Here is a 24,660-nt window from a genome sequence, read left to right as displayed (position 1 = left end):
GATTATTTATTTTTTTATTTGACAGACAGAGATCACAAGTAGGCAGAGAGGCAGGCAGAGGAAGAGGAAGAGTGAGAAGCAGGCTCCCCACTGAGGAGAGAGCCCGATGTAGGGCTCGATCATAGGACTCTGAGATCATGACCTGAGCCGAAGGCAGAGGCTTTAACCCACTGAGCCACCCAGGCGTCCCAAGGCTAAATGTTTTGAAGTGCCCCCTTCCTTACAGTCTAGGCTCTGGGGCTGGTGCCTCCCTGTGGCCTTTGGGAAGGGGCTGAAGAGCAGGCCAATGAGCAAACAAGAGGGGGCTGGGGTGAAGATGCCTGAAGCCCTGGTCCCCTCTGCAAGAAGCTCTCTGGGGACCAACTGGAGGTGTTCGCCCCCACCCCCCAGCCGCATCATAGACTTTCACTGTGCTCCTCCTAGGGCCTCCCCTCCCCCAGTTCTGATGGTCTTAAGATCCTTCCCATTTCTACGAGGCCTTTTCTAAGTTCTCTCCTCCCCAGGTTCATTGGCTCCATAGGCGAGGTGGATAATAGTACAAGCAATAATGTAGTAATAATGGTAATCACAAAAGCCGCTAACTCTTATTGAACTTACTGTGTGCCAGGCACAGCTCAAATCTCTCAATGTGTAATCACTGCTTTACTGTAAGGAGATGGGGTTCGGTTTATCCTCATTTTACAGAGGAGGAATGTGAGGCTGGAGGAGGTGAAGGGGCCCTTGAGGGCACAGGAGAAAAGAGGGCAGAGATGGAGCTCATGCCAGCTCAGGTCCCTTTAGGCTGACAGTCCTGGGTGATGTCTCTGTTCTGCGTCTCCACTGCTTCTCCTCCATCCCACAGAGATGATGGGACACTCTTGGGCCCTTGGGGAGCTCACAGTGGGATGGAACACACACACCCCTCCCCCAGGCTTCCCCCCCCGCCCCCGTCCTTCCTGACCACCTTTTCTTCCGAATCAGGTGGCATCTGTATCTTTCCCATCACCTGGCCTTGCCCCCCGGCTCTGGGCTTCCTTGGGGTGGGTTCCACAAGGACAGAGGCTCCGCTCTGGTGGGCCGAAGTATGGCTGGCTCTTCCCAGGTGCTGGCTTGTAGTCGTTTCATGAAAGAATGAGTGTCGGTTCGTGGAATAAATCTGACTGTGCTAGTTTAAGTACTTGGCGCTCAGCAAATATTTATTGAATGAAAAAATATCTTTGGGTGGAATAAAGGAGGTGATAGTGTGACGTGTCTGGCTTGTCGTAGGCTCAACACGGGAAGAGCAGGAACGGTGGTTTCCATTCTTCTGCAAGGGGCTAGGGGGCCGCACCGGAAGCAGAAGCAGGGCAGAGAGGAGGGAAGGAGAAGCCCGGGAGGGGCCTGGACCGGAACTCTGAAGACAACGACAGCAGGGAGGAGGCTGGAGAGCAGCTGGGGCCCTGACTCCCACTCTGTGTGGAGCTGAGGATGGGAGCGCGTGCGTGTGTGCACACGTGTAGGCGGGTGTGTGTGTGTAAAACAAATAACTGGAAAATGAATTTAATTATAAGACACTTTTAATAGCTATTTATATTTAATCCTGCTAATTCTGTGTCTTGTGTAGCCAAACTGTAATTCTATTCTTCTTACTCATTTGCTAGTGAGAATGGAGAGGGAGGGAGAGGGAGACAGCCCCACAGGAAGGCAACAGGCGGCTTCCCACCCTGGGGTCAGCCAGCCCAGCCTTTGACCTTGAGGGCAGGGAGGAAGGGATCATTGGCAAGGCTGTTCCAAGGGGAAATCTGGGAAATGGCCCCAGCTCCTTCTCCAGGACAGTTCCTTCATATGCTTGTGTCTCCTTGGCATTAGGGGTGGAGGGCAGGGGCAAGGGAAGTAATGGGGAGAGCCCTAGCCTGAGTCAGGCAGACTGAGGTCAGATCCAAACTCAGTTGTGTGCCTTAACCTCAGAGAGGCTCACTTTTCTTTACCTGGGAAGTGGGCATAGTATACCTCTCCCCAGGGCTGTTGGAGGGATTAAATTAGAATGAGGCTGCCCCATAGCCAATGTTCCCTGAGTGCTTTTTCCTATACCTCCTTACCCCCATCACCAGCCCCTCAAGCTGGCCAGTCCTCTGGGTTTCAACCTCTCTTGACATTCCCGGACTGCTTTCAGCTCTTTGGCAGAGAGAAAGTAAGCGACTCCCTTGATGGCCAATGAAATGGCGGGAGTCCTGCCCCTTTTCTTGGTGGGGTGGCAGGGTGGGGGTGGGGTGGGTAGAGGGCCTAGAGGCATGAGGTGGCTTGAGGGTGGGCTTCTGGCAGGACCCCAGGAGTGCTAGAGCAGCCCCTTGAGCTGCAGTGAGGAGGCCCACGCAGGGCTGTGGAAGCAGAGACTCCTCAGGAAGTCTTTCAGGAGGGGCCCCAGACTCCTAGGTGCAACCAGGCTGGGGAAGGATAGCTTTGGAGGAACAAGGTCAGGAGTTAGAGGTCTTAGTTCTAGGTCTCGCTCTGCTGTAGAGACTCTGGCCGGTGACCCTGCTGAGCCTCTGTCTTCTCCTCTGGCCTGTGGGGCCAGGGTGTGGGAGGACTGAGAGAGAGGACCCAGGAGGAGCTTCAGGGAGGATCGCAGCCCAGAGACAGGGTGTGGAGCTGTGCTCCCTGGATGGCATTGTGCCTGTGTTCTGCCAGTGCTACCTGCGGTCAAGGTCAAGGCAGGATCTTCAGAGGAGCCCTGGAGTGGGCCAGGCTGGTGCTCATCCAGGATCCCTCTAGCGCCTCCAGAGAAAATTGGGCTGGGACTGGGGACAAAGACCTCGTCCTGGGGGGCCAGGGTAGGGACCTGGCCTTTCTTTACCAAATGCTTCTTCCTCTATTCTTCTTGTTTTGCTCACTGTGCCTGAGCCCTCCCCTTGCGATAGCCACCTTAGAGTTCCAGGACCACCCGGAGGGCTGGGCTCTTGCAGGAAGTCAAGATGGGTGGCTGCACCCAGAGGCAGAGTGGGCTACCCTGAGGGCTGACCTTGTGCCAGGTTCTGTGCTGGGCTTTTTCCAGATCTCTGATGGAATCCCTGCGCTGAATTTGCAAGATGGGTATTACTCTCTCCATTTTACAGAAGGGGAAACCGAGGCCCACAGAAGTTAAGGGACATGGTTAGAATTTGGGTCACCCGATTCCAAAGACAGTTGCTTTTCCTCAGCGTAAACCTTGGTGGTCCTGCGGTGGGGGTGAGTGTGGCATTTCCAGAAGGGGGGGCAATGGGAAAAATGCCACGTCACTGGGAGAGTTCAGAGTGTCTGGTTTGTGCACATTTGGGGGCCCAGTGAAGCTCTGCCCTGAGGCCCCGCAGGGCTGAGGGTGGTGGTCCAGAGCTTATCCCGTCAGAGGAGGGCTCAGGAGAGAGGCAGCCGCAGCCCCTGTCTGGATTGTGTGGAATCCCCACCTGGGCGCGAATCCTAGCTCTGCCACTCTTAGGCCAAGTGACATATGTCCAGGCACTTGACCCCCAAGCCTCAGTGTTGCCACCAATGCTTGGCACATAGTAGGTTCTTGGTGTTCCCCCCTCCCCTCACACACTTCCTCTGCTGACTCGTGGAGATGGGCAATGGCTGACGGTACAATTTCTCTCTGGGATGTTTTCCCTTTAATAGGAGGCTTCAATGCCTGCGAACCCCAGTGGAATGATGTTTCCCTTTAATGGTGACACTTCAGACATGGTGGCAGCTGTGGGGAGATGCGGGGTGGGGGGCGGGGGCGGCGGGGGAGGCTCGCTGGGTCCTGTGTCGTGTGTGGACCTTGTTCTCCTGCTCTCTCCCACCCCTCCCCCGCGGCTCCCACTGCTCTGTTCACAGGCAGGTCAGCGTCTCTCGTTAATTTGATTGAGGGATTTGTTCCAAGCTGCTTGCTCATCGGCTCTGTGGAAGCCTGGCCTGGGAATTGGGCATTTTGAGGCAGGCAGATCAGGCTGACCTCTGCTCTTCCAGGAAGTGAGTGGTCACTGAGTAGAGGGTAATTAACACAGGCACAGGGGTGTGATGAACCCCGGGGGAGGGAACCCGGGGTGTGGTCTTAGGGAAGAGTCCCCAGAGATGGGTCTTATCTGGTCCTTAACAGACTGTCCTCCACCCGCAAGGGCTTGCTTGCACACCTGCTCTGACTCATCCACTAGGTCCTACCCAAGGGGTGCCTACCATGACATGGTTGTGTTGTCAGGAGTAGTGGAGGGACAGAGAGGCATCGAGGGATCTAGGATCAGTGCTGTGGAGGAGCTGTCCTGGGAATGGGAGTGGACAGGAGCTCTTCTTCGAGGCCTCAGCAGAGCTTGAGGGCAGAGGGGATTTGGAGAGGCCCCTGGAGAATGTGCAGCCTTGAGGGAGCGACCATGTGATCTGAGGGTAGAGGCCTGGGTTCTAGTCCAAGTTTTGAAGTTGGCTCCCTATATGACCTTGGGTAAGTTTCTGTCCTCTCTGGGCCTCAGTCTTCCTATCTGTGCAATGGGAGTTTTGGTCTGGATGTCTTTTGTATCCCTATCCTTGATTCTAAGAAAGCTTGGGGAAGGGGCTGCACCTCGTGGTAGAGGTGGGCTCAGAGCATAATGCGCTAGAGAGGGGTGGGAAGCCGAAGTAGGAGGCTGGCACACTCATTAAGTACCTCTAAGATGGATTCCCAGCTCCTGCCCAGGTCACCTGGTGCATGAGCCTCGGGATTTATTTCTTCCTGAGTAGTGTTATCCATCGTGTTAGCCTTGCTGCCACAGGGCGCAGCTGGCTCTTGCCTGAGCTTCCTGCGGGGTAGGTGCCTTGTTTTCCTCCAAGAGGACTCCCCTCACCCCTACCAAGCTCCTGTACCTGAATGCCCTTTACCCAGGGGGCATGGAGGCAATTCTGCCCTCCAGCCTGCTCCAGCCTCCATCTGGCCTGCAGGTTCAGGGTGCCCTAAGGGCTGCTGGGGCAATCAGGGCTGGCTTCTTGAAGGAGGTAGCAATATTGGTTCTAGACCTTTAAAAATAGCTGGGCAGGCACTGGACAGGTGGAGAGAAGAGTAGGCACTTTCAGCATGCGGCTGGAAGAGGCCTGGGAGACCATGGGCCAAAGAGGAGGAGGTCCCTTGCTCATCCCTGTTCCTTACGGAGAACACCCCGGCAGGGCTTGTTGACCAACTGAGCCAACCTGGTCAACCCTAGTTCTTGTAATCTTCTGTTCTTTCAGGCTCGGGTGCTCTACACCCTTCTCAGGAAACATCAGGTGACCCTGACATTGACCGTCAGTCACACAGTACTCCCACAGCTCTCGTTGTGAGAGGCATGTGGCATATAGCAGCTTCTGTCCCCAGCCATCTACCTGACCTTAGACAAGCCACTTCATCTTTTTTTTTTTTTAAAGATTTTATTTATTTATTTGACAGAGATCATAAGTAGGCAGAGAGGCAGGCAGAGGGGGGGGCGGGAAGGAGACTCCCCACTGAGCAGAGAGCCCGATGCGGGGCTCGATCCCAGGACCCTGAGATCATGACCTGAGCCGAAGGCAGAGGCTTAACCCACTGAGCCACCCAGACACCACAAGCCCTGTCATCTTTTTGAGCCTGAATCATCCTTAATCTTGAGAGGGATCATTCCATTTTGCTGCAGAGAGAGCATTTGGAATGGACTCCAGAGAGTGACCAGGAGTTCTGTGGGCAAAGACAGAAGTGGGGGGGCAATGATTCTAGGTAGCAAAGGGATGCCTGGAACCAGGCTGAGGGCCTCTGCAGCCTCTGAATCAGGTGTTCCTGATGACGGGTGCAAGCTCTGGAGCCAGGCTGTTTGAACTGTGGATCCTGGCTCTCCACTTCCTAGCTGTGTGTCCTTGGGCAAAGCACACAACCTCTCTGTTGTGTCTTGCTTTCCTCCAAGGAAAGGGGGATACTGATAGTACCTACCTTATGGTGTTGTATTGAGGAAATGAGTGTACTTTTAAAGTTCTAGAATAATGCCCAGTACATAGTAAGTGCTTAGTAAAAGTTAGCTGCTGTTGTTCTTACTGAGACCCAGAGGAAGGGACTTGCCCATGGACACACAGCTTGTGGTGAAGGTTCCGGATCTAAGCCAGAGTGCATTATATTCCACGCCTCTTCTCTTTACTCTGGGTGCTCCCGGGGAATCTAATGTCCAACCAGGGGAGAGAGTTCCCTTGAGGTGTTACACCCAGGCTCTGACCCTAGTGTGTTCTCTTCCAAGACCTTTGTGGGTAGAACCTTGTCTGTCTCATTCCCTGAGGACCCCCAGGGCATGGCATATAGTAGATGCTCAGAAATTACTTGGTACTTGACTGGCTGGTTAAATCAAGACAGGGCAGGCCAACTGCTCGCATGGCTCCCAGTGCTCACTTCCCCAGCTCCTCACACCTCCATCTTTCGTGCCTGTTTGGGTGGGCCCCCACCCTGGCCCCCAGCAGCCCCCCCCACCCCACCGCCTTGCTCCTTGCAATACCTACCAGCTGCCGGCCTTGCTGCTCTTCTCTCTCAGAGCCCGGAGCCCGAAGGCTCTCGGATCCCCTCTTCTCCCACTCTCCAGACCCCGCCCATCTTCAGCTTCTCTCTTGCATTCTCCAGTCCTCCCCACTTGGTCGTTAAGGTGAGAATAACTCCTGAACTTGATGTCTTTGCTTCTGCTTTTATATCGAACTATAATTTGACTATCTAAAGGTTCCTAGAGGAGAGAGGAAAAGAAATTACTCCCCATTTGTGCTCAGAGGAGATTTTATCTGCTGAGGCGATGGGCCAACCCTGCCAACCCTCTTTAGACTGGGGCTCCGCTTAGCCAGGACGCAGGGCACGGACCTGAGCCCAGGCAACCTCAGCTCTGCCCGCTCTGCTCACGTGTGCAGGAATCTGTACCTACTCAGCCTTCACCTCCATCTTGGAGGATCAGGTCATGCTCCTTCTTTTACAGAGGAGAGGGACGGCCCTCACCCTCCCGTCCCCCCACCCCCCACCTTGCCCCAGGGCTCCCTGCAGCCCCTTAGCACTACCCTGGGGGCCGTGGGTAGAGGTGTGTTAGTGATGGTCACAACTGATGGAGGGGAGGAGGGAAGGAGCCCAGAGGGAAGAAGGGAGTTTCCCAAATTCTTTATGGAGATCCCTTCTGGTGGGGAGTTTGGGGAGTTTGGGGAGGTTGGGGGAATGGGGGAAGCGAGGGGGCTAGTCAAGAGAGTCAAGGCAGCGGAGAAGCTGGGGGAGCTCTGCTCCCCCAGCCTCCCTGCCCTTTCAGTCCAGCTGCCCAGCAATCCCATTCCCTACCAGAGAGGTCAGTGGTGGGCTGGGTGTCCTGCCAGTGCACCGTTGAGGGGTCTTTTCTCCATTCTTCCACCATGCCTCACGCGGGCTCTCTCTCAAGGTTCTGGAGAGCTCACACTCCACCCCTAAGACTCCTTACACCTGCATCTCTTTTCCTGTCTCCCTGCAGCCAGGTGGCACCCTTTCCTCCAGTCTCTGGCCGTGTGTGGGACCACTGTCCTTGGAGCAGCTTGTCACCCTTTGCAGTTTGGTTCCCCTGCTTGCCTTGTGACCTCGACTCCGCTGGGCTGAATCAGAGTTACGGTTGTGCAGATCATTTGGCTTTTTCTCTGTTATGCTGGGAACCATGTTCTCTGCACCTTCTACCCGGCCTGGGTTTCCCCCTCAGACAGTGACTGGGAGGGGAGGTGAGCTACCTAGAGGGTGGCTCTGGGAAGGCCCTGTCTGCCACGACAACCCCCCAGAAGGAGAGGGTGTGGAGACAGGCTGGCCTGCTGGGGAAGCCGATGGGGGTGCTGCTCCCGGCCTTCTCCCCGCCCAGAGGCTTAGGAGAGAATGCTCAGCTCCGTACATGCCCATGGCAGCTTCTCTGACTTGCCTGGGCTGGAGCAGGGCCCCCCGTCCAGCCTCCTGTTTGGCCACATAACAGCCTGAAAGTCCCATTCCTTTGTTCAGATCAGCCTGTGGCTCTCTGGGCACAGAAGGTGGTGCCCAGCATTTCCATCTGCCTGATATTTGGGGTCTGTCCCCTGGGTATGGCCCAAGCCCCTCTCTGCCCCTCTTCCCTGCCAGGCTCTCTCCCCTTGTCCCTGAACCCCGATTTCCTTGAAGACCCCCTCCTCTCTGGCTACAGCCGAGGTCTTGTGAATCCTTGTGTTCTGGGAGAGGCTTCCCTGATCCTCACAGGGACTGGGGCTTCAGCCCTCAGGGCAGGGCAGGGCCAGTTACCCTGAGCTTCGCACATCTCCAGCTGTCCCTGGTGTCCAGAGAGCCTGCAGCTCCCAGTGCGCTCCATCAGGGAGGCCAAGGTGGCAAGCCCCTTGTTTATAGAACTACAAGGTCAGGCCTCATCTTTCCATTTCTCGCTGGATGAGGTGGACCTTGGGGGAGAGTGGCCGGCCAGTGTTGTCTGTTGCCGCGGCTTCCTTGCGTGCTGTTGGGGCTTAAGCTGAGGACCCAGGGAAGGCTCAGTCAGGGGCCTTCCTGGGCAAGAGCCCTTACTTAGCCTCTGTTGTGTCCTCAACCCAAGGGAACTGGAAGGAATTGGGTCATCAGGGCTGAAAAGTGGATGATAGAAAACCCGAGACTGGCCAGGGCAAGTTCCAAGAGGTTCCCAGAACAGCTTCTTGGGCCAGTGTAGTGGGTGGAGAGGAGGCTGGCTCCTTCAGGGCTCAGGCTTGAGTGGGTAGAGCCATGTTCCCAGGAACCCAGCTGGGCTAGAACCCCTGAGGAGCAAGGAAGCGAATCTGCAGGAGGCATTCCTGGGGCTTTGCCGAGGATGCGGCCCTGGGATGCCAGCCCAGCAAGCATCTCCTTCTTGCAGAATACCTTCACGTGTCTCCTGCTTCCTTACCCCAGGTTCAGGCGTCTCTTTCAGGCCCCCGCCCCCTTCCATTAGCCACATGGGGTCGTAGCTGCCCAACTTCTGGTCTGTGAGCTCTTCCGGGCGATGGGGGTGCTCGTGGCAGTAACTGCTTATGAGGACAAGGGAGACTGCTACCACCTGTAGATAGAACCCACCGGTCCGCTTGCCAGGCCGCTTGCCAGGCTGCATAGCTTAGTGGAGACAGCTCCTCCCTCTGAGCCTGTTTCCCCCTCTCCATCATGACTTCTTAGGGGCTGCAGGTTGGAGATCAGCCTAGGCAGGCCTCCATCTTTGAAGGCCACCTCCTCAGGCCTTTACCCGAACCTCTGTCTCTGTGGCCCTGGGCTCCCCTGTCTGTTTCCCCAATCCTTATTTATTCGAGCCCTAACCTCTGTCTTCCAGAAGTTCTCCCTGATGCCTTTACGCCTTACTGATCTGTGTCTGAAAGTTCTGATGGTGTCCCGAGTTGCTTCCTACTCCTTGGCACACACCCCTGGCTCTGTATGGGGCTCTGGATGCAAGGAGATTGCTCTGCATGGCCTATGTGTGTTGGGGGGGGGCGGAGCTGTAATATCCAGCAGCAAGCCGGTGTGATTGTGCTAATGTGGGAGCCCAGAAGGAGTAACAACTCCTGGGCTGGGGCCCGTGAGACAAGATTTGAGCTGCACCTTGAAGAGGGAGGCTGGGCATGAGGGGTTCTTGGAGACAGAGATCAGGCTAGGAAGGGCCTTGAATGCCAGGCAAGGAATCTGGGCTCTGACCTCCCTCTGCAGCCAGAGAGCCTCAGGGGAGAGGCCCCAGACTGGGCCCTGTGTTCCTGAGAGCAGACCATCCCTATAATGTCTATAGCTCTCCCCCTCCCTTTGGCCCCTACCTGGTGGTCTCCTACTTGTCCTACAGATCTCTGCTCCAAGAATACTTCCTCAATGAAGTCCTCCCTCACCACTGTCCATGTTCAGAGTCCCAGGACCTTTCCTTTAAAGCTCTTATCCTGGGGTGTACCCCCTCTCCCATGTGACCGTGGATTGCCCACCAGACTTCATGTAAGGCCACTAAAGGCAGGAATCAGAGGGATTTGGTTGTTCCCTGGGTTCCTGGCTCCTGGCCCAATGCCTGGCACAAAGTAGGTGCTCAATAAATGCTGATTGAATATGGGAATGTCTGCAGGGGCACAGAGCCCCCGAGCTCCAGGCTAGAGGGCTGCCATGGTGGTGGAGAGTGGGGCTGATTGGGGTAGGCACAGGCCTCCAGCCAGGTGGGGGCAAGGACTGGGTCCCAGCTGGCACTGTGCTCCCTTTGTCATTAGAGGGGTCTTTAAAGAGCTATTTGGTGGGACAAAAGCCGTCTCTGGCAGCACCTCAGTGGGTGGGCCCGGCCTTGCTTGCTCCCTTTGGAAATGCTTTGAGAACAGGTGGACTGAGTCGACTGGTCACCCCCAGGCTGGCTGGTGGCTCTGAGGAGTGGGGGCCACCACGTGGGTGGAGACTACGGGAAGCAGGACCATTGGTGGATCCAGGCCTGACCTCAACAAAATTATTTTTAAAACCTGCAAGAGAAAGGGGATATTTTTAACCTTTGTTCCATCAAGACATCCCAAGGGAAAAAGAAGGGGGAAGGAGGCAGGTGGAGAGTTGGAAGAGGGGCAGGGGCTTTTGTAGGGGGGAGAGCCCTGAGGACGAGCTTTTTTGTCCCCAGCCCTTTTAAATTTTTTAAAAGCTCCAAACAGCAAGAGGGACAGCAGAGTTCATTATATCGAGTTATCTCCTCCGTTTCAGGCAAAGATCAATCTTCCCAGCCTTGCAGCTTCAAGGGAGGGGGGAAGGGAAGAGAGAGAAAACGGGAGGCGAAGGGAAAAACTCCCTGGACCAGTTTCCGCTGGCTAACACGATTACTTGGCTGCTTGGCAGCGGCGCCTGCTGCTGGCAGGCCTCCTGGCCCCCTGCCTGTCACGCTTTGTTGCCAGCTGCCCCCAAGGCTCTCTCCTGAATGGGACAGGTTGGCAGGTGTGAGTGCCCCAGGCCCCCATGGGGCATGGGCTGCTGGGCCTGGCCTCCCAGGGAGAGCTGAGGCCCTGCTGCTATCCCATACGGAGCGGCTGTGCCCGCTGGCCTTGGCTCAGCCTTGCACCCACCAGCCTGCCTTTCCCTGGAGGGTCCAGTCCCACCGGGTGTGCCCTCCGGCGTCTCCCCGTTTCTTCAGATGAGAGGCAGTTTGTGTAGGGAAATGAGAGCACAGGCTTTGGAGCCCATAGAGCTGGCTCTGTCTGTTCCTTTGCTCATTCAGTAAATATTTACTGAGCATCTACTGTGTGCCAAGTACTGTACACAGTACAGAGGTGGCAACAGAGCCAGACGAGAAGGATGCAGTCCCTCCCTGCCTTACAGAGCTTATGTCACGGTGAGGAGACCCCGAAGTGACAAGGATGCAAATAAAGAAGCAAGATGATGTTGGGTGGGCATATACAATGAAAAATGGGAAAGATTGGGGTGCACGGGGACATTTGCCTTAAGGTGACCGAGGAAGATGAAGGGGGTTGCATTCAAACCCGAATGACAGGAAAGTCTGGGAGAAGCGCCTTCTGGACAGAAGGAGCAGCAAGGACAGACCCTGAGACTGGCCAGTGTGGGAGGTTCAGGGGAACACGGCAGAAGGCTAGTTCTAAGTGGTGGGCAGGCTGCGGGGCATCTCGTTCTCTCTGCTGTGGAAACCCCTTGCTTATGGCAAGGTAGCCACAAGATCTGGTCTGTAGCATTATCTGGCTGCCGGGACAGTTAGGTGCTAGAGCGGGAGCCGGGGCCCATCAAGGCAGGAGGCCGGGGCAGCCGTGCTCCGAGCAAGGGCTGGAGAGGGCAGGGGAAGACGAGCCAGGGCAGTGGGCGGGTGCTGGATGTGCCCAGGGGCCACACTGACTGGGTTTGCTGTGGCCTGGGCCGTGGGGTGAGAGAGAAGGAGCAGTCGAGGCTGAGGGAGTCGTTTGGGGGATGAGAATGAAGAATTCTGTTTGGGATAGTTCTGTCGGCTGAGCAAGTGGAGGTGACCCAGAGGCCTCCAGACGTGGCTGCTGGCACTCGGGAGAGAGCTGGGGCTGGGAAGAGATCGGGGGCATGGCTGGGGTGGAAAGCCATATGGCCCGCGGAGACCAGCCAAGGGATGAGTAGACAGGAGAGAGCAGGGAGCCCCGGTGAGCCCTGGGGCCTCAGATGTTGGGAGGGGAGGAAGGTGTGGGAGGACAACCAGGAGAGGCTGAGTCCTGGGGGCACAGAGATAAAAGTGGTTCCCAAAGGAGCAGTCAGGCAGCTGTGTCAGAGAATGACCACCGGGTCTGGCAAAACGGAGGTTTCTGGAAAGCTCGATAAGAGCAGTTCTGTGGAGTGGTCGGGACGGAAGCCCAGCTGGAGAAGGGAGTAGGGGAAAAATGGGAGGGGGATGTGGAGGCCTGGGCGCTTGGTAGAGACAGCTCTTGAGTTTTGCGATGAAAGGGAGCAGAAAAATGAAGGGTATGTGGGATCAAGGACCCTCCCTCTTTCCTTCTCTCCATGCCTCCCTCCCTTCCTTCCCAATAATGAGGCTTTTCTGTATGTTTCTTGCTAGCTTTGCGACCTTGGGCAGGTAGCCTAAACGCTCAGTGCTACACCTGCAGAACGGGGAAATTAGCGGTCTGATGCGTAGTAGATGCTCAGTAAATACGAACTGTTCTCAGAACAAAGTAAGGGTTCCCCTGGGGGGAAAAAGTTAGGCAATTTTGGAGGACAGTTTGATGGGGAGTACCAAAATCTAAAATCTCTCTACCCTTTGAGCTGCCCTTAAGCAGTACTCGCATGCATGTGCCAGGAGGCGGGGTGTCTTTTTCTAGCAAGGTTGGAAATAGAAGCCAGGAGCCCCTAAGCGCCCGTCCTTGGGGGTCTGCTTAAACAGGTGAAGGTGTGCCCCCATGTGGAGCCCCCCGCCCCCATGTGGCACCGCAGGGAACTCAGCCTGGGCTGGGCTCCGTCGGGAGTGTTCATGCTGCTGGGTCGTCTTTTCAGGGGCTGCCCTGTTAGGCTGAGGGTTCTCGGTCCCATTACCAACCGTCATTCTGTGCTCTGGTCTGCTCATCTACACAGCTAAGCTGACTGTAGGGGTCGTCATGAAAATTAAGGGGATTCATACATAAAGTGTTGCATGTGGCATCTGGCATCTGGTAGGCACTCAGGGAATGCAAGCAGGGACCCTTCTCATCTTTCTGCATGGACAGAGGCCATCTCCCAGATCCACTGGTAGGTGAGGAACACAGTTATACACCCACACTGAGGGTCTGCTCCCTGCTGTATCACCCACCTGGTGTACCTCTCTGTGTGGGTAAGTGTGTGGTGAAGGTTTCACACCAGAGGGATGGTGGTCAGGACCTCTGGAGAGGCGACCAGGAGTGTTTCCTCGATAGGAGCCTGTAGCTGAGGCTCTTACCAAGGGAAAGCTTCAAGTATTGTTTGTATAATGAAACTGCAACAGGTAAAGGTGGACAGTGAGGTCTTTACCTCCTACAGGCAGTCCTCCATGATTGCACCAACCTGTACCTCACTGCTTATCAGTTCTCCTTAGTGGGTAGAAGCCACGTTTCCTGCTGAGGCCATGTTTTGTCAGTGTGTGTGCCAGCGCGTGTGATCTCTGTTAGCCTATGCGCTCCTTGAGGGTATGTGCTGTGTACTTTGTGGCCTGGACACATCTAGACCAGTGGTTCTCAAAGTGTGATCCCCAAATGGCAGCCTCAGCATCACCTGGGAGCGTGTGGGAAATGCAGATTCTCAGGTCCCAGCCTGGACCTGCTGAAGCAGAAATTTGGGGAGTTGGGGGCCCAGTACCCAGCACTTGTGTTTTCATAAGCCTTCCAGGTGACTCCAGTGTACCTGTTGGTAGTGTTGGGGGAAATCAGAGCCTATTGAGACTGGCCTAGGGTCAAGGGTCAGACCACTGAGCTCAAGGTCTCAGTCAGAGGTAAAGGCGAAGGCCCAGAGGTACCTTTCTGACCACGGTATCTGGCCCCAGGAGGGAGGATTTAAGGTTCAGTGCTGTATCCAGGGGCCAGAGACCAGTCTCCCCAGCCATGGGCATGTGTGGGAGGGGCCCCCTGGCCGTAGGCACGTGTGGGTAGGGGTCGCCCGGCCATGGGCACGTGGGGGTAGGGGTCCCCCTGACTGTGGGCACGTGCGGGTAGTGAAGGCAGGTGCTCCGTCTGGCATGCAGGTCTCCTCGGGCTCCCTCTACTCCAGGGCTTTGGGCAGAGCCTGGGCTGAGGTTGACAGCAGGATGGGTCCTATGGGCAGGGAGTCTGCAGGTCCCTCATCGACTGTTGTCTTGTCCCTTCCTCCTGTCTCTCTGCAGGCGTCCCACTCATGAGCCCCTGAGCCTGCGTGTGCCCGTGAGGTAAGCAGCCGCTGCCCGGGGCTGGTGCACGAGCTGGGGGCCGAGGGTGTATGTGGTGCGGGTTCCAGGCCCAGCGTCTTCCCTTCCTGGGCCCTCTCTCTGCCAGCCCCTTTCCTCTCCCATCTTCTGGAGCTGCCTTTGGTCTCCTCCAACCATGTTCCTGGGGCTTTTGAGTCACAGGGTGAAGATAGGGGTGAGGAGGTTTGGGGATGAGCTCTCAGGAGGAAGGAAGGAGGGTGACTCTGATGGGATTAGGGTTCCCAGTGCTAGGGAGCCCCCTAGGGAGCAGCTCTTGGAATCCTGGGGGTGCTTGGCTCAGGCACCAGCAGGAATGAGGCTTGGGGATCCTGGAGGCCCCTCAGGAAGCAGGGTGCAGAGCTGTGGGCCCCTCAGGTGAGGTGGGCCTTCCTGTTGGGGGTGGGTGGGCAGGCCAGGTTGAGGCTGTGGTTGCTCTGGGTGGCCGGCCGCTGACCTCGGAGGCTTGGTCGTGCTCTGTGGTGAGTCAGCCTTTTGGGGGCTATGCCTCCTGTGCCTAGAGAATGTGGCTGGATGAGGGGCAGGCCCCAGAAGTCTCAGGGGACAGACAGGTCATCCTCTGCCCAGCTTCTCCTCCCCCTCAACGTCCGCGTCTCCTCCGACTCCATTTCTGAGGGGGCTTCGCTGAGTGGATGATTTCTGGGAGGGCTTCAGCTTCTAGCTTGGTGTCAGGGTGCCTGAGTGGGTCTGCTGAGTCAGCCCTGTCTCCACAGAGGGAGCAGAGGGGTGAAAAGTGTGGGGCTGGCACTGCTCCTCCCCGCCCCCCCGGAGCCCGCCATAGGGGCAGCGGCTGGTAGGAAGCCGCAGAGCCTTCCCAGTGGGGCTACCTGGCCTTCCACCCTCCTCAGGCGGAGCCCTACAGCACACTGAGCTGGGGCAGGGCTTCTCTGACATAAGGGGTTGGAGTTCTGGATTTGCCCCTGTCTATGCGACCCGTGCCCCTCCATTTCCTCATCTGTTACAAGGAGTACCTCACGGTGCATTCTTCCAGGGTGTGGGGTAAGGGCAAAGCCAAGGCCAAGTCTGGCACAGCTGGTGCTCAATAAATGTGAAAACACACGTGTGTTACTCCACAGCATGGACCAAGTTGTGCGTGCCCAGAGCCTTGTGCAGGGCATCGGTGGTGGTGGTGGTGGGGGTACTGCAGGACTCTGGGGGATAGAGAGCTGCAGCCCTTGGCAGCTGAGAAGCCGCTGCCATTCTGGTGAGGAGGAGCTGGCGTGGGGAGTGGGAGCTGGGGCTGCATCAGGTCAATGGGCAAACCCGGCGGGGCTGTGAGGGGGGGACACGGGCTCGGCCTCTCTCAGGCTCCCTCTCGGGGGGGTATAGCCATCCTTCCCAGGATGCACTTTCCTCTCCTCCTGCCTGCATGCGGACGGCCTCTCCGCTCAGTTTGTCCCCCTCTAGAGGCCATGCCAAAGTAGCTGCTCCCAGCCCTCCTGGGCTCTGGCTGTCCAGGGCAGCGGTCACACGCGGTCCTGGCTGCCTGTACATGTGGGACTGTTCCATGATATGCCACCCACCCAGTCAGCAGAAAGCCTTCTGGGAAATGAGGGCAGGTGGAGGCTCTGAACCGCTGCCTACAGTACTGGAACCTGAGGGCAGTTTTTGCCCTGGAGCCTGGTACCTAGGCCTGGCATGTTCTCCCTCACATGCCTCCTATGATTCTGTCCAGCCCCCCAAACAGTCATCCTGTCAGGAAGGGGGATGCTCAAGGATAATAAAGATAACTAGTAGCTAAGACATTGTATGTCAGGCACGGGTAAGTGAAAATTGTTCTGTTATCCTCATTTTGCTGCTAAAGAAATGGAGGCCAGAGGGGTACAGTGACTCCCCCAAGGTCACGCAGGTGAGCGGTCATGGGCACGATTCTGACCCACGTGGTGGGGCGGGGCTGCTGGGGCCCAGCTCTGGTTTTGCTCATAGGCAGTCCCTCAGGAGAACCCCTCAATGCCCCACGAAGCCAGGATGTGGGCCATATGACAGATGTGGAAGCTGAGGCTCAGACGGGCTTGCACCACTGTGATATCAAAGTTAGGCCTTTGTCCCTTGGTCCTTCTACCCAGGGTATCTGGCGATCCCCTCTGGCTGTTCATCCCACCATTGCTACTTGTGGAGTAAATGTATCCTGTCCCATTTGCTAAGCCTGATGCCTACTTACAAAGCTGGAGGGAGAGGGAGGCCTGGGCTAGTCTAGACATAGAAGGACACAGACACAAGTGGGTGTGGAGCAGGGACTGGACTGTGGGTTCAGCCTGGGATGTCATGTTGAGCCCTGTCGGCCCTCAGTCACAGGTCCTTTCAATGGCCTGGGGCAGTATGAGTCGCTGGTAAGGACCTAAGCCATGGCCTCAGAACGCCTGGTGTGGACCCCAGCTCCGGTACTTGCCGGCTGTGTGACCTATGTCAACATGATCCTTAAGCTTTGTATACCTCAGTGTTCTCATCTGGAAAAGGGAGCATGATGGGAGAAACAACCCCCCACCCCCACCCCCACCCCCGCCGCCCCGGGGTAGTTAGAAGATTAGCTGAAGTGTTCACACCCTGCATTAGCCCTGATGCCTTCTAGGTCATACGCTCTCAACAAATTCCAGTCATAGTTGTCAGTGTTGTTATTAGCAGGGCTGTGGAATGTTCTAGAATGAGAGCAGGGCCCTCCCAGTTCCTTTGTGGCATTAGAGGCCAGAGACAAGAGGGACAAGGCTGAAGTCGGCCTCTATCTCCTCTTGCCGCATTTCCCCACTCTGGACCTTCTGCATCAAGTTCTCTATTACCCAAGGAGTAATAGGGGAGCAGCTTTGTGGGAGGTAGGGAGGGGGACCATTTTACATATTAACCATGTATGTATTTATACCCACCGTATTCCATGAAGTATTTGTGAGGGCTTTCAAACATACACAGGATGCTAATAAGACAGACATAATCCAGGGCGGGGAACATAGGATGTAATAGGAAGAAAAGACTTGGGGCGCATTAGGGCACGGACGCATATGGCCAGATGCTGGGCTGCATATGTAACCCTGTGCTTCCTGGTGGTCAGAATGAAAAGGGAAACGTTAGCTATAAGATTCCTGCCCTCCTAGGGAGTTAAGCTGCGTAGGTCCCCAGAGGCAGTGGGTTTCCAGGAGGGGTCTGGGGGAACAGGACCTGACAGGCTTCCCCACACTTGTCTGGTTGGATCAAAGCAGCCACAGCCCCCTCCTCAGCACAGGAGTCCTGAGATTAGAAGTTCACATGGAAGCTTGGGGGGCGGGGTGGGGAGGTTGAGGACAGAGTACCTGGGAGTGCTTGGTTGGGGTCTGGGGGAGCCCTCCATTGTGTCATTTGCACTTGGTACCTGGGCTGAGGGAGGCTGAATTTGGTGAGCAGCGAAGCGGGCCTGATCCTGTTGGGATGCCCCCCTCCCTTTTCCAAGGCAGTGCTGGGCCTGACTCAGAGATCTCATCTGGTGCCAAAGGGCTCTCATAGGCCATCCCTTTTAATGTTCATTTTGCAGATGTGGAAACTGAGGCCCAGAGGGGAGTTTTGAGTACTTCCTATGTGCTGGCTATTCTAAAGCCACTACCCACTTCCTCCTTAACTGTGCCCTGTGGGTGGGCATGAGGAAGCTGGGGCTCAGTGAGATTGAACAACTTGCCCAGGGCCGCACAGCTGGGAGGAGCCAGCCTTGAACCCAGGCCCGTCTGGCCTCGAGAGACAGGAGGAGATGAAGGGTGCTCTTTCCTCTCTAACTCTTGGCTGGCCATGGTGGGGACAGCATTTGTGCCCCACAGAAGCCCGGGATTAGGGAGTGGGGTCAGATGCTTGATCTGGGTTGGGGGGCTGGCCAGCTCCAGGCAGGAAGACCCCCTCTCTGCACAAGGGTGATGCTGGGGCAAAGGGCAAGGACAATGTGGGGTCGGCACTGGGCCACAGCTTCTGCTGCTGGTGCCCCTCAGTTCCCCCGACACTGGGGTCTGCTATTCAGCTGTGGCTGTACATGTGCAGGGCAGGTCCTGAAGCCCACTCTGCTGCTCCACTCCTCACCTTGAGAACTATCAGCATCTCCCCATTGCCTGGGCTGCAGCTCCCTGTGCCTGGCCTCCCCAACTCTGAGGCTTGAGCTTAGATCAGCCCTTGGGGCTTTTCTGCACACTCTCCTGTGGTCCAGTTCTGCAGGTGATCACAGGTCTGGATGGTTGCTGGAGGTGCCAACCTCCTCTCTCCTCCCCACTGCCCCTCCAACACCCCAAAGACGGGGGGAGTCTTGTCTGCTCCCTCCCAATGCTGCCTGGATTCCCAGAGGAGCGGGGGCTCCATAAGGCCTTGCAGGGAAGGAGGGTTAGAAAGGTGATACTTTTAGGAACGGCACCGGATGGGTTCTTCAGTGCGCGGAGTCTGGGCATATATTCAGCCAAGTCCAGACCTCGGAAGAGCCCATGAAATAGGACACCAACAACATATCAGCAGCAAACCCAGCTGATGCTTCCAGAGTGCCTCCCGGATGCCAGAAACTGTTCCAGGCATTTTACAAATCTTTATTTATTTAATCCTGACCACAACCCCTGAGGCTATTTCTACTGAAGAAACTGAAACAGAGTGGCTGAGTGACTTGCCCACAGCAACACAGCACTCGAGTGGCCAAGTGGAGATTTAAACCCAGAGAGCCGGATTCCACAGAAAGGGAAGGGGCCCACCTTTTATTATGCATCCATGATATTCCAAGCATCTGGTGCGCACTCTTTGGTCCCTCCTGAGGACTGGGGAGGGAATAATGGGACCCCCACATTACAGACGGAGGAGGAGGGGCTCAGAGAGGGTGAGGCCTGCCTGAGTATGCACCTCTGGGAAGGAGAAGAGGAAGTGGGAGGCATTCCATCTAAATTTGAAGCTGGAGCTTGAGCCGCCCCTTGAGTTCTCTCCCTGGAGACTGAAGGAGCAGACAGGACAGGAGTGAGGCAAGAAGTCTTCTTCCACATGGGGCCATCACTTGGGCCCCAGTTCTCAGCGAGGCTTTGGTCTGCAGTCTGGCTGAGAACTGGGCGGGCTCTGGGGCCTGAGACTCAGAGACGGGCCCTGGCGCCGCCCCCCTTCCTGGGCCAGTGGGCCCATGGTGTGGCCATCATGAATGGACTCCTGGCACGCTGAGTGTTCATCTCATTGCTGGACGGCCAGAGAGGAACTATACCAAGTGTCTGCCCCGGGCAGAATCCATCACCAGCAGGCTTGGCTGGGTGGGTAGGGGGAGGGAGCAGCCAGAAGCTCTCTGCTGGCAACTGGTCAGGCAGGGGCCGGTCTGAGGGAGGAGACACAGCCCTGCCCTGGGGGTCCCTCTCGGAAGAGGTTCAGTTTGAGGGCACTCCTCCTTCCCCTCCGCCTCATTTGTATGTCTTCTTCGGAGAAACATGTATTCATGTTCATGGCCTTCGCCCATTTTTTATCAGATTCCTTGATTTTTGGTGTTGATTTGTAGGAATTCTTTGTATATTCTGGCTATCAGCCCCTTTTCAATAGGTGGTTGGCAGACATTCTCTCCCCTTCCGCAGGTTGTCTTTTCACTCTGTTGATGATTTACTGTGATGTGCAGAAACGTTTAAGTGTGATATAGTTCCATTTATCTAATTTCGATTTTGTTGCATGTGTTTTTGGTGTTATATCCAAGAAATCATTGCCAAATCCAACATCATGGAGATTTCCCCCTGTGTTTCTTCTGGGAGTTTTATAGTTTCAGATCTTTACGTTTAGGTCTTTAATCCATTTGGAGTTAATGTTTGTATATGGTGTAAGATCAGGGTCCAATTTCATTCTTTAGCACTGCGGATCCAGAAACTGAACGTAGGTCACAGCAACTTCAAGTTCACTTCTTTTGTGCAGTGCTGGTATATGAGTCCACTGAGAACAGGGCTCACATACTTTCCTCCTGGGGGCTGGCTGTTGCCCTGGACCCGAGTTCCTCGTCCTGCCTTCTTTGGGCACTGCTGCACCCAGGCCAGTTAGGACAAGCCCTGTGGGAGTGGTGTGAACCACCCCAGAGATGCCAGCCTTGGCCCCATCCATCCATCTTTAGGGCTGCTGGGACCTTTGCCTGGGCTCGGGAGTCCTGCGGTGGGGGGGCCGTGGATACCCAGCGGCGGTCCACTCTGGAGGACTTAGGCAGGACCCGGGGCCCAAGGAGTCAACACCAGACGCCTGCCTGTGGGAGGAAGGTCACCCGCAGGGCACCTCAGGGCCCTGGCCCATCACGTCCTCGGCTTCTCCTGGCTTGGATGAAGTCACAGAGGCCTACATGTGCCAGCAAGAGGTGGTTCTCACCTTGGGCGCTCAGCGGATGGAAGCTCTGGGCTAAAACCCAGTGGCAAGTGGAGATTTGAACCTAGAGAGCCAAATGGGATTCTAGAGCCAGAGAAAGTTAGTTCCATACTTGGGCACAGACACTCAATGGCCGGGGAATGGGCACAGGAGTAGGGCCAGGGTGGCCGCTCCCACGCACCCCCACCGACACAGCTGTGTACAGCCGGCTTGCACACCTCCCTCGTGAGCTCTCTGGACTCTTCAGGAAGGTTATGAGTCACTTGTTCGGCTCCAGTGTCCCAGATGTTCTGGCTTTCCCAGGCCTGGCAGGGGCAGGTCCCGCCTCTGATGGGGGCCGGCTGGGGAGCCAAGGGGCTAGCAGGCTCTGCCACTCGCTCTCTGTGCAACCCAGATGGGGCTTTTCCTCTCCCTGGGCCTCAGTTTTTCCATCTGTAACACCCTGGTTTCCTTCTCATAGGGGAATTTTGAGAGTTACACAAGATGATGGATGTTCTTTCTTCTGTGGGGAGTCAGCCGCACTCAGAGTCCTGGATTGGGCACCTGAAAGGCCCCCCCGAGAACACTGCTCTATGTAGATGGTGAAAGCCATAGCTCGAGGCTCACAGGGCTGAGCTGGAACTCGGACTCCAATCCCTGAGATTTCCCACAGCGCTCTTTGTCCCCCTCAGGTCCTGGGGTAGAAAGGCAGCAAAGCTCGTTTACACCTGCTTCCAGACTGGGCACACCCAGACCAGCTTCAGACACCCAGGAGGAAGCCCCGCCATGAGGGAGAGGATGAAGTGTGGGGTTGAATGCTCCTGCCATGGCTTGTATGACCAGTGGAGGGTGGCAGGAGGGCAGGCCTTAGTTTCAGTCACCGCCTCCTCCCCCAGGTGGGTGGCCACAGGGTCGGCCTCCCGCCTAGGAAGCAGCTGGTTCCACTTGCCGTGGGCCAGGCATGGGCTTTGTAGAGACACGCCAGGGTGGGGTGTTGGGCGGGCGGGGGCGGGGGGGGGGGGAGATGGATGAGCCCCTGACCTTGAGGCTGGAGCTGTGGCCCTATCAATGCTCTGGCCAAGAGAAGCGGTAGGAGACTCTGGGGAACCTCCAGTCCCGGGAACTTGTGGATCTCTGTCTCGTTGCGGAATGGGGGCCTTCACATGCCTCATCTTCTCTGGTTTTCACAGTTGCCCATGAAGCAGGTGCAGACCTTCTCCCCATCATGCTGATGCGGAAACTGAGCTCACAGAGGTAGGAATTTGTCTGGGTTGGACTTGCTGGTGGCTCTGGTCCCTCTCCAGCACGCCATGGGACTTGGGTCAGTGCAGGCTGTCATGGGGGATGTGTGTGTGTGTGTGGCCATCCATGTGTGCACACAGGTGGGTGCAGGGAGAGGGGGTGCCTGGAAGAAGCCGGTGCTGCCGAGCGGACCCTGTGGCCGTGGGGCAAGAGGATGGTCCCCCTCCCACTGCCTCTCTCCCCGCCCACCACCCTCCCCTCGTGCCGCCGCCCTTCCCTCCCGGCTCCGGCTCCAGGGGGCAGGGGGTGGGAGAAGCCCTGGGTAGCAGGGTTTGTGCCCCTATATATAGCTGCTCAGACACGCACACCCAGCTATTTCTGTGTTCTTCCTCCTACTGAGGCAGGGGGAGGGGAGAGAAAGTAGTCCATCTAAAAATACAACCCGGGGAAAATATCACAGCGCCTGAGCCCCAGCCTGAGAGATCTGTCTCGTTCTCTCGCCTTACACCCCCGCGCCCCAACTTTACCTCACAGCCGCCTCGGCTCCGTTTGGAACCTTCGGGATGTTTCCTCCTCCGCTGCCCGTGCCACCTTCCTCTGGTACTCACCGGCTAGGGCTGGGGTCTTGCTGCCCCCATTTCACAGGGGAAGGAACTGAGGCCTAGAGGGGCCTTGCTTCAGGGGAGCCCTGGCCAGCATCCTCGAGCCCTGTTGGGCCTGGGGGTAGGGGCAGGGGCTGAGGGCAGGACTTGGCTCTGCACTCACCGGTTCCACCCTTGGCCCTGTGAGCCTCAGTTTCCCCAGCCACGCGGGGGATAGGCGTGCCGCTCACCTGGCCAGCGGTGGTGAAGAAGAGGGCCAGGGAAGGGCTGGGACGTGGTTCCAGAAGTGGCAGAAGCACTCCATCTGCCTGCCGTGGTCGCCTGGTCATTGTCATTATTACCAACCTACCCTTCATCCAGGCCAGGAATCCCTCTTTTCCCAAGGCCCAAGTCTTCTCAGCCCCGTTTCCTGTGGTATTGCTGGGCGCAGTGGAGTTTGAAGTAGGACTTCTCCGGGGCACTTCTGCCCTCCGGAGGGCAGGGCTGGGTATTAGTGGGTCTGCAGCCCTGGGCCCAGCACAGAGGTCTGCCTGCCCACCACTGCGGGTGTGGATGACGGAGATTGTCTTTAAAGTGGCGGAAGAAGGTGAGGCAACTCTGAGGCAATGAAGCCTCTGCCTCAGGCCAGGTTCCCATTCTGTGGGCAGTACTGCGTACTCCGCTCCGTTTGGAACCTTCGGGATGTTTCCTCCTCCGCTGCCCGTGCCACCTTCCTCTGGTACTCACCGGCTAGGGCTGGGGTCTTGCTGCCCCCATTTCACAGGGGAAGGAACTGAGGCCTAGAGGGGCCTTGCTTCAGGGGAGCCCTGGCCAGCATCCTCGAGCCCTGTTGGGGTCAGGCATTACCATTCCCATTTTGACAAGAACCTGCAGCTCAGAGAGGGAAAGCATTAGTCCAGGGGTCACACAGCTCGGACCATGGCTCTGAAACAGAGGCTGCTTGACTCCTCTGGGCTCCCACGTGTCCAGGTTATTAGAGGCTCCCACTTGCCTGGCCCCCCTTCTGGGGTCTCTTGGAGTCTCCAGCGGGCGTATGTGAGGGCTCAGCCCCCCTAATGTTCCTTATTGATGCCTTTCATTGTCTTGCGGAGGCCTGTCTCTGATTCTTGCCATTAGAGTCTTCTGTGGCTAGGAGAAAGTGCACCCTGGGTTTAATGAATACCACTAGGTCTGTGTTGGGGTTCAGTATAAAGATGTCAACACTTACCAAAGTGAGCCCCATATTCCTGTCACTAAGCATTAACTCGTGACCAAACTTGTTTCCTGTATGCTCACCCACTCTCTACCACCACTGGGTTATTTTGACATCGTAAAATTTTATCCATTAATGTTTCAGTGTCGTGTATCTCTAAAAGGAAAGGATCCTTTCAAACACATAACCGTCATGCCATTACCAGACCTTAAGAATCAAATGTTACCTGGTACTTGGTATTTGTTACCTGATTCATTCTTCAGAATCGCCCTAAGGTAGGCAGCATTGCTATTTTATGGATAAGGAAAGATGAGGCACAGAGAGGTTTGGTCACTGGCCTGGGGTCACACAGCTGATAAATGGCTAAGAAGGGATTTGAACTCAGAACACTTGACTACAAAACCAGTGCTCATGCCTCTTTCCCTTGCCATTTCCAAAATGTTGCTGAGGCTTGTGGCCCCATAGGGCTCTGGGCATATTTTATTGGGGAACGTCTCGTTCCTGGACCTCCTGGCAAGAGAACTTGAAGCTCAGGCCGAGTCTGTGCTCAGAGTGCATGCTGTGAGGGTGTCCAGGCTGCACAGGGCCCAGGAGTGAGCTGTCTCCTCCGGCTAGCACGGAGCTTTACGGGGACATTAACAAGCCATTTAAAAAGCGCTGACAACACACTTTGTGGCTCCTATTTAAGATGTACTAAAAAATAAGCACCTTTTCAGGGAGGAAACTGCAGGATGTCGGGTTAAAATACGTCCATGGTGTCACCTACGCACATGTCACCCTGCAGGTGCTGGCTGAGGGGAGCAGCCAGCACCCAGCCTCACCTCCCTGGGTGGGCTGGGAGGGTGGCAGTGCCTTGAGGAGCAGGGTCATGTGTCAGCAGTTCCAGCTCTGCAGGAAGAGGGGGAGGGAGGTCTGAAGCTTAGGGGGTGTTGGATACCAGGGAGGAGTGGAATGGAGGGGGGTCTGGGGGGGAGGGTAGAGGAAATTACCTGCTCCAGGCAGCCCACTTTGCAGATGGAAAAGCTGAGGCCCAGAGCAGGGGATGAAAAGGTCCAAGGTCACGTATACTGAGAGCTGCCCCAGCAGCTCTCAACTGTACCCACAAAAG

General features: G+C 56.4%; 1 protein-coding gene across 6 annotated transcripts in view; it reads left to right on the top strand.

Annotated features, from left to right (window-relative positions):
• LINGO1 (leucine rich repeat and Ig domain containing 1) overlaps positions 1-24,660 on the top strand; it is a 190,933-nt gene that overhangs the window by 60,442 nt on the left and 105,831 nt on the right. For 2 of the 6 annotated variants that reach the window (XM_046010160.1, XM_046010158.1), the window contains one exon: positions 14,172-14,213. The exons of the other annotated variants lie outside the window; for them this stretch is intronic. The gene's annotated coding sequence lies outside the window, so the exon portion shown is untranslated. The remainder of the gene's footprint in view (positions 1-14,171; positions 14,214-24,660) is intronic. 6 annotated transcript variants of the gene reach the window in all.

This window comes from Meles meles, chromosome 6 (assembly GCF_922984935.1).
Source record: "Meles meles chromosome 6, mMelMel3.1 paternal haplotype, whole genome shotgun sequence".
Classification (NCBI taxonomy): Eukaryota; Metazoa; Chordata; class Mammalia; order Carnivora; family Mustelidae; genus Meles; species Meles meles.
Note: the sequence above shows the minus strand (reverse complement) of the source record. Positions and strands in the feature narration are given on the sequence as shown.